At 47.3% G+C, this 9,156-nt stretch overlaps 1 long non-coding RNA gene across 3 annotated transcripts; it reads right to left on the bottom strand.

The window, feature by feature from the left end:
* Positions 1-1,303: 1,303 nt before the first annotated feature.
* On the bottom strand, positions 1,304-8,004 carry LOC100914241. 3 transcript variants are annotated; one of them, XR_004232399.1, is made up of 6 exons: positions 7,592-8,004; positions 6,704-6,867; positions 5,676-5,748; positions 3,401-3,586; positions 2,854-2,932; positions 1,304-2,571 (listed from the first exon to the last, which is right to left on the bottom strand). It is a non-coding gene; the product is annotated as an uncharacterized LOC100914241 (long non-coding RNA). The 3 variants fall into 3 exon arrangements; XR_004232400.1 differs by having other exon boundaries at positions 6,751-6,859; positions 7,592-8,003; XR_001120610.3 differs by having other exon boundaries at positions 6,751-6,867; positions 7,592-8,002.
* Between the last annotated feature and the right edge of the window lie 1,152 nt (positions 8,005-9,156).

Here is a 9,156-nt window from a genome sequence, read left to right as displayed (position 1 = left end):
GCTTTGGTCCCTAGACATGCCCTAACTATAGCAGGAGGTTTCTCCTATAGGCCAGGATCCTAAAAACCAAACCTGGGACTGTTTGGGGTTGAGTCCTGTGGAAAATCACAGCCTTTTCTCCTACTCCTTTCTCCCACTGATTTTAGCTCCTGCCTTTGGCCTCTCCTAGATCCTTCTGCCCCCCCTTCTATTTAGCTCCCCTTCCTCCCCTTGCCTTGCCCCTTCCCCAGCCCTGCAATAGGATATCCCACAACCTTGTGCTTGACAGCTCCTCACAGTTACTTGGGCATCTCTGTTTACTAAACCCAACACCAGCTCAGGACAAGCGAGGCTGAGGGCAGAGAGGGCATCTCTCAGGAAGGAGATTTCTATGGGAGTCTTAGGGACCAGAATTACAAAGGAGAAAGTTTCAGAGAAGTAGGAGAAAGATAGAAATGAGGGCAGCAAAAGGAGGGTTTGTAACAATGTCCAATCAAGAACAGATGTTAAGAGGAGGGGGAAAGGCAAAAAAATGGAAGAGAAAATCCTAAAGAATTGGGGTAGAGAGTAAGACTCCAGCAGGCAACATGTCTACCCTAACTATTATCTTCGGCTCATTGGTTCAGAGTTGTCAGGTGACTTAGAATTTGGGCCCACTCCTTCATTTGAGAGAGTAGGAAACTTGCTAGTAAGTGGTGGAGCCAAAGTAGAACTGAGGTCTTTTCCAGGGTCAATGGGTTTTCTATTTTACTGGGCTTAAAACTCCGCTCTTTGTGATTTTCTCTTACTGAATTTAGTTCAACACTGCAAACATTTTAAAGGGGTTTTGGTGAGTGTACTCTAGCAGGGTGCCTTGCCCTAAAAGCTCTTAATGTTTGTTGAATTTATTTGTTATAGTCTAGTATAATTTAGGGGGATAAGCTGTGCCTAGTTAGCTATAATATGCAATAGTAGATGTTAAATTCATGAAAGATAAAAGGTGAAGAACCTCTATGAGATAGCAATCAGTGAAAGGGTCCATGACAGATCAGGACGGCAGTTGGGCTTTAAAGGATGGGAATTCAACAGATGGAGATAGTCCAGGTAGGGTGAACAAAAGCTTTCATCCGCAGGCACTGTGCTCTTAATTATGTGCCAGCCACTCTGGGAAAACAAGCATTTTATGGGCCAAGCAATGGGGATACAAAGACAAAAAAGAAAATTACTGCCCTTATGGAGTTTTATTCAGAGGGAAACAAAGTCCATATATATGTGAGCGACATTTGAAACAAACAAATCAAGCAGCCTGGATAAGCACCTCCTAGGGATAAGCACCTCCTAGGTAATAAGTTGTTGGGGACATGAAGACTAAAATGAATGTTAATGTCCTTATGGAGCTTTGATTATGCTTAAGTTCCTCACTCCTTCTCCCCGCCCCCCCCCCCCCAACTTTTCCATCCTTGACTTAACCCTGGTTTTATTGATGGGAGGGAAATCCCTGTCCAAAGGGTATTTGCATTTAAATTGTAAACTAGAAGCCTGTGAAGACCCTCTGACTCCAAAGAGGAGGGAAGAGTTTAAGAATAGGCTTTCTGGGACTGTGACAGACTATAATGAAATGAATGTTTCTCCCATCCATCTTGCCCAGGACTGTGCAGGGTGGGGTAGGAGATACATTTAAATTTAGTAAGGACATTAGAGTCCATGTAAGGAAACTGGGACCTAGGGAAATCCGGTGATTTGTCCAAGTTCACACAGATGGTAAACCTCAAAAGTTAGGAGGGGGATTGGAAACCAGGTCTCTGACTCTATGACTTGGTTTTCTGCCTGGGATTATTAAATGAGGCACCCAGTATTGGAGAGTCTTCTATTAGAAGTCAGGAGACATGGGTCCTACTTCTATTTTCACTTTGTTATTGAGTTTGGGCAACTTATTTAATCTTTGAGCCTCAGTTTCCCCATCTTTAAGATGGGGTCAATTAAACTTGCTCCACATGAAGTCAATGATCAAATGATCTAATGAGAAAATGGGCTTGGAAGTGCTTTGAAAACTGTAAATTCCCTGTACAAATATTTGGCATTATTCCTGCCAAATTCTGGGTAACAATTTCCAAGCCATGGGATGGTGGCTCCAAGAGCAAGCTGGGCTGCTTAGCTTGTGTGTTTTAGGAGGACAAGCTCAAGAGACAGATTGCATTGGCCTGGGCCTCATGTTTATTCTTATTATTATTCCTTGAAAATTTAGGACCCATCCTCAAAGCTGGTCCCAACCAGGGCCTAAGGGAGGACAAAGGATTCCTAGGAGGGCCAGGGTGGCCCTCCCACTCATGGACTTCAGGGACCTCCTCCTCACTTCCCTCGGAGCAAGCGGCCAGTTAGTGCCACCTGGTGGTTAAGTGGCTTGCGCAGGTACGGAGAGGTACGGAGAGGTCCGGGGGGGCCTTGGGTCCTGGGGAGGGGCTTTGTAAATATAGTAGCTTAGGAATGAAGGAGTTTTCGTGGCTGTAAACTAGGCTTCACAACAGGACCATTTGCCCAGACTGCACATTTGGGGAAAAGGCACGTGCCCTTAGCCTCCATAGTCTTTTTCTGGACAGTCTGGTGGAGGCTGTCCTGTGGAAGAAATACACGGGTGGATGCTATGGGAAGAGAGAGGAGCCCGGGGATGGGGGGTGGAGCTGAGCCCTAGAATGGGCACTAGGGGAGCTCTCAGTGCTTAATAAAATATAAACTCTTTAAGGATCCACAAGAATAGCTTTGTTTTTGTGTGTATTCTTATTACTGGTTAGTTGGGGTTTAAGGTTTTAAAAGTGAATTACACTGTAGGAGAAAGCAGAGGAAGGATAATTTGGAGCCCAGGGTTGGATGGAAGGGGGTTAAGCGATGTGTACCTACCTCAGTTGGTCTTGGGCACTTCTGGTGAAGGATGGACAAAGTAGGTTTTTGGCAGATAAAGTCACACAGTAAGGAAATCCTGGTTAGAGTGTTACAAAGATATCCTTAGGATTGGAAAGAGCAGAGAGCACCCCTTTCTTCCTTTCCCCCAGCTCAGCACCAACCCCTCCCCATTTCTTCAAAGGACAATAGAAAACCCTACTTGCCCTAGGGTTGTAGGATGGGATGGAAGGGTGGGTCAGGATTCAAGAGTCCCCGCCACCTAACTTGCTCTGTGATCTTGGGCCTTAGTTTTCTTATCTGTAAAATGGAGATAGCTGCCCCGTTTCCCTCAGTCATCCTTGAAGTTTCTTAAAGGCTATGGAAATGAGCGCTATGGTTTGTATGCTGGCTGTCCTTTCCCTCCCCACCTCTTCCAAGTTCTTTTCAGCTATCTATCTTTTTTCATCAGGGTCTAACCCCTTTCCTCCTCCCCTTTTCCCCAAAGGCAACGCATGGGTGAAAGCTGGAGGTAGGGAGCTGGACCAGGTTGGGTTCTGAGGGCTACCTTTCCTTGTTCTTCTCAAATATTTCTAGGACTTGACTAATTTCCTCTGGTGGGTCCTTGGGCTTGGGAGCCATCTTTGGGATCCTTAAAAGTTTTATTCTTAGGAGTTTTCTTGGGGCTTGGGCCAACTTCACAGTGGAGTCCTTGCACCATCAGCCCAGCATCATTTAAGGCCTTGGGTTCCACCTGGAATGGAACCAAATTATGTTCCCTCCCTTCCCAGGGTACTCATCTGAATATCGAAGTCAAGTTCCCTCCCAGCCCTCCACACCTTCTAGCCTCAGGTACCTGTGTCCTCCTGTAGCTAGATCCCTTAAGCTCTACACCCTTTCTGTTGGAGACCTGCTCTAAGCAGGCACTGACCCATGCTTTGAACTGGAGGAAATAAGAGCCTGGACTCCAATAAGAGTCATTGTCCTTGGAAGGACCCAGGAAGGCAACCAGAATGGAGTTCTATTCCCTCCCCACCTTACTGAGACAGAGCCCCTAGGTGCAAATGCCCCATCACCTGTCCCCCTCTTCTCCCCTGAGTGCCTAGAACTAAGGAGGTACCATTTGCATCCTTTCCTTCCTTAAACTCCAAAGTACCTGTTTCCTCCTCGTTTTTCTGACATGAAGCTTATGTGTCCCAGAGTTTGAGAGCTCCATGGGGACAGGGTCTGAGTTTTATATGATTTTTGTTTCTCTCCCAGAACCTAGCACCTCACTGCTCTGCACAAAGTATTCATAATAAAAACAGAAGAAAATTTGGACCAGATTTGAACTCAGGTTTTTTCCTGACCCCCAGACCCCACCCTCTAAGCCACTATGGTACCTAGGTGCCTCCAACCGAGCAAAGGTACTGATGAATACTAATGTAGCTACTAATAGAGTAACCACTTTTTCTCTTGGGGCAACAGATTTATATTTAAGGGGAATCTTTGTCAGATAATCCCAACCCAAAATAAGGTCCTTGAAAGTGAGATTTCAGGCAGTAGGATGAATGATATAATTATTTTAAGGCTTGAAGCCCCCTTTGGCTCTAACTATGACCAGGTATTATTACCAGATAGCAAAGCCAGGATGGGTGAGTGGAGAGAGAAGTATGTGGGGAAGTTTCTTTTCCTTCAATACCTGCTGCCTTCCTCCCAATCTAAAGAAATCCTATTCTCACGTTCTCAAGGTCTGGTTGAAGCTTTAAATCTACACAGACTTTACTGACCATTTCTCTTTCTTTTTTTTTTTCTGAATCACTCTTGTCCTTAGTTTTGTGTCACTCAATTTCTTTTTAAAACTTAAATGTAAAAAAAGGGAGGGAAAAGGAAAAAAGAAAAAACATTGTTATGTGCATAGAGAATTCATAATATATAACAATAAATTTCCATTTCAGGAAAGCATATATAATAGTAGAAGACATTGAATTCATAACTGTCCATCTTTCTTTGCTTCCTTGTAGGTTTTCTTTTTTCTCTTTCATCTATTTTTTACTTTATTCTTTTTTCTCCTTTCCTTTCCTCCCCTTCCCCAAACAGGCTATAGTTAAGTATGGATATATTTTGTGTGTATACCATATATATATACATACATAAATGTGTATGTATATACACACACATGCATATATATTATATATATATATATACGTATAATCCCATAAAATGTGTGTGTGTGTGTATGTGTGTGTGTATACATTTTTGCCTTATTTTTTGCCTTATTCTCTGGTTCTTCCCCATTTATATTGGTCCTGGTTCTCTAAATATACTGTAAACTCCTTGAGGAGTTATTTCTTCTGAGATCAACCTGTGGGAATTTGAGCAAGGCACAGTCTCTCTGAGCCTCAGTTTTCTCTTTCATAAAATGGGGATAACAATAATACAAACCCCACCCTATTTCACAGGACTGTGAAAGGACTTTGTGAAGAGTTAAAGCACCATACAAATCTCAGGTATTATGATGACACTTTTTTTTTTTTTGTATCTCTCCCTTCTCCCCGCCTCCTCCCCATCTTGGCATTCAATGGGTCCTCAGTAAAGATCTGGTTGTTAATGGTAATGTACTAAAAGGGAGGGGGACATTTTTGCACAAAGATAGACAAGAAATGAGCCCAGTTTTCAGAATCATTCTCTCCTGGACCCAGCTCCTCCAGGCTCCTAGGAAACTTTGCCTACTTCAAGATGCCCCCTTCTCAGGCACCATCTACCTCAAATGATGAAAACCCCAGCCGCTGCAGAAGGAAGACTGTTTGCCAATTAAAGGAGGGTGGGCAATAAGATACTCTTTTCCCCTGGGTATCATCTACCTCTTCTGTTGGTCCTTCTTCAGGATCCGGTGCAACAGGGAAGACTGGTTCTGACCATTTGGGCTTTATGGACCTGAAGAGGAAAGAGGAAATTAGTGAAAGTGGGGGATGGGCCTCAATATCATTCTGGGGGAATGGAGGCAGCCTTCCCTCCCTCTTCTACTGGACACTGGCCCACAGTAACAAGGTGCCTTAGGAACACTTAGTAGGTGCTTATTCATTTCAATAAATTCTCATTAAAGGCACAAATATAGAATCAAACAGTCCCTGTTTTCAAGCAACCCATTTAATATCACTTTAGGAGATGATTTTGTCTAGAGAAAGCTACTAGGGCTTAGTAGGTAGTTGCTTAAGGCACAAAGTAGTTGTGACTTGCCCAGGTCACACAGATAGTCTAAGGGAGGATTTCAATCCAGGCCTTTATGATTAAAAGGTCCATTTTTGTTGTTTAGTCTTTTTCAATCGTGTCAGGCTCTTTTGTTTGCCATTAACTTTTCCAGCTCCTTTTACAGATGAGAAAATTGAGGCAAACAGGGTTAAGTGACTTGCTACACAGTAAGCATCTGAGGCTGGCTTTGAACTTGGGACCTCTTGACTCCAGATTTGGCGCCCTATCCACTGCCCCACTTAGGTTATCATCCAAAGCCCAATTCAGACTGTTTATTCTATCTCAATATTTAGGCCTCAAAAGAGTGAATGCAAAGAACTTACAGAATAAATACAAAGTTATTGGAGGATGAAGTCTACAGAACAGTAACAATGAATGCTTAATAAATATTTGTTAAAATAAAGAAATCTGGGCTCAGTTGGGACCAAATAGGCGTTTAGCATGTGCAACCTCCAGCCAACTGATTTTGGTGGTGAGGTCATACTCCAAGAGCTCTCCCTGTGCCAACCTGGGATCAAAGGTCAAAGTCTCAAGAGGTTATCTATCTTACTAACAAGGAAACTGAGGCACAGTGTTTTAAATGACTTGCCTAAAATCACATTTGAAGGTCTAAATCCTATTCTTTTTCCAGTTCACTCACCTCTTCTCCCCTCCCCCCCAGCCCAGTGGCCCTCCTGCCTGTCTTACGATGGTCCCCAGGATTTTGTTGGTACTATCATCAATAGATGAATGTTTGACTTTTTTCCTTCTTCTTCCACTGTGGAGAAAATGGAGTCATCTTCAATAGTTCTGGGTCCTGAACAGCTGTGGAAATAGGGACAGACACAAGAACCCCCAGAAACTACTTAGAGAAATAAAGTAAGGAGTTTAAATCAGTCATAAAACCCATTCTCCTAATTCTTGAGTCCACAGCTCTTTCCATTGTACCATAATGACCCTCTAGAAGGAGGGCTGCAGGAAGGCTGACATTTTCACTACCCCCTCTCCTCCCCCCCAACATTTCCCCTCAAACACACATGCACCAACAACTTTCAAGAATACCCATTCGCCACCATTGGTACTGAGAGGGAGGAAGAGATAGGAGAAGGAAAGGGAAGTGGTGGGGAAGGGGATCAGCCAGCCAAGGGCTGAGGTGAAGGCAGAGTAAAGTCCAAAAAGGTGTCTCCTGATGGCACCTTGACCTGCTTAGCTATGAGCAGAATTAAAACCTTCCCGAACCCACAAGCACTTGATAAATGCTTTTTCATTCATTGATTCCATCCATCCAACCATTTTATTCATCCATCTCTGATCCTGAGCTTTGAGGCAGAGCCTGAGCAAAAGGAAACACTCCATCCTATCTCCAGGCTTAGAAGGTTAGTCGGCTCCGGTCTTACAAGGCCTATGTGTGAAGGCAGGGAGAAGCGGCCCCACGATCCCAGGAGCCTTTCCCCTGACACTCCCGCCCTCCCCTCCCCCCCGACTCATTTTCTGCCCTTCCCTTCAGGTCTCTCTCGGTGCTGCTGGCGTTGTCCGCGCTCTCACTCACTTGTAAGGACAGGCCTCTTGATTGCCTTGTAAAACAGGGGCCAGGTTTCTGGGGGGAAGGGTCTGGCGCTGGACATCCAGCTGTCTCGGCTACCAGACCCTAACGGGGGAGCACAGGGGGGAAGAGAAGCGGGGCACCGAGCAGGGGCGGGATGCCCAGGCCGAGGAGGATTCCGGTTTCGTTAGCGGGGGTTTGATGTTGAGGGGGTGGTGAGTCTTCATCTCCTGCTCTCCATCTTTAGGGTCGCCCTTCAGAACTCCCCTCTGCCACTAAAGAGGTGGCGGCGGTGGGCAGGTCCTTTGAGTGGATGCCAGCCAATGGCTTTCATTGTCCTTTCATTGTTGTCCCGGAAACGGCTCGGGAAACGAACCGGGCCGCGTGCCGGGCGCGGGGGCTTCTGTGCGGCCCCGAGCCGGGTGGGGGTGGGGATGGGGGGGGGGGGGGGGGGGGGGGGGGTGGGGCGGCCCCCCCCCCCCCCCCCCCCCCCCGCCCCTCCCCGGCGGCCCTGACAAAAAGTTTCCAGCCATAATCAGCAGGGGTTGAGGACGTCGATAGCGGCTCTACTTCGATAGAGTATTTCACAGTTAGGAGCATTTGACAGACGTCGATTTGATGGTCACAAAAGACACTTGTCCAGGGTCAGCAGGAACAAGTGGGACTGGATCCCTTCCGTAGCTCTGAGCGCAGACGTGCTCCCGGCCGGGTCAGCCAGCCGGTCAGCGCGGCCACGAGAGGGTGCCAGACTCCGGCTAATTGCAGTCTCCCCATCCAGGTTCATAGGTGCTGGCGGCAAGCACGGAATGTTTGTCTGTCTCCCGGCCTCTGGGACTCCTCTCCCTCCCTCGTCGCTCTCCCAGCCACCGCTCCCGGCCCCTTCTCTCCCGTCCGCGCCAAGTCCGTACCGTCTGTCCCCGCCTCTGTCCTCACCCCCAAGCCCTGCGCCTCCGTCTGGTCCGCTCAGTCCGGCATGTCGGCGCCGGGTGTCCGCCCCAGGGGTGAGGCCGGGAACCGGAGCGCCAGGCAGGGGACCGGAGCACCAGGCAGGGGACCGGAGCGCCAGGCAGGGGACCGGAGCGCCAGGCAGGGGACCGGAGCGCCAGGCAGGGGACCGGAGCGCCAGGCAGGGGACCGGGCCCTGCGCCCGTGGCGCCCGCCTCCCAGGGGCTTATAGAGACCGAAAGGAAGAGCTCCAAAGCGCTCTCCAAACGCTGCCTTTGTACGCTGTGCCGTGAGAGGTGAGCGGCTGCTGGCCTACTGATGTATACTGCGCTGTTATGTACTAGGTGCGCCAACATAGCTTACTGTACTGCTATACACCGGCTCCCGCATGTACCCAGTACTCTTATATACCCGCTTCCATCATTTACTGTTATATGTACCCAGTACTCTTATATACCCGCTACCGTCATTTACTGTTATACACCAGCTCCCACATGTACTCAGTACTCTTATATACCCGCTTCCATCATTTACTGTTATACACCGGCTCCCGCATGTACCCAGTACTCTTATATACCCGCTACCGTCATTTACTGTTATATGTACCCAGTACTCTTATATACCCG

The sequence above is a fragment of the Sarcophilus harrisii genome, chromosome 2 (genome assembly GCF_902635505.1).
Source record: "Sarcophilus harrisii chromosome 2, mSarHar1.11, whole genome shotgun sequence".
NCBI classification, from domain to species: Eukaryota; Metazoa; Chordata; class Mammalia; order Dasyuromorphia; family Dasyuridae; genus Sarcophilus; species Sarcophilus harrisii.
Note: the sequence above shows the minus strand (reverse complement) of the source record. Positions and strands in the feature narration are given on the sequence as shown.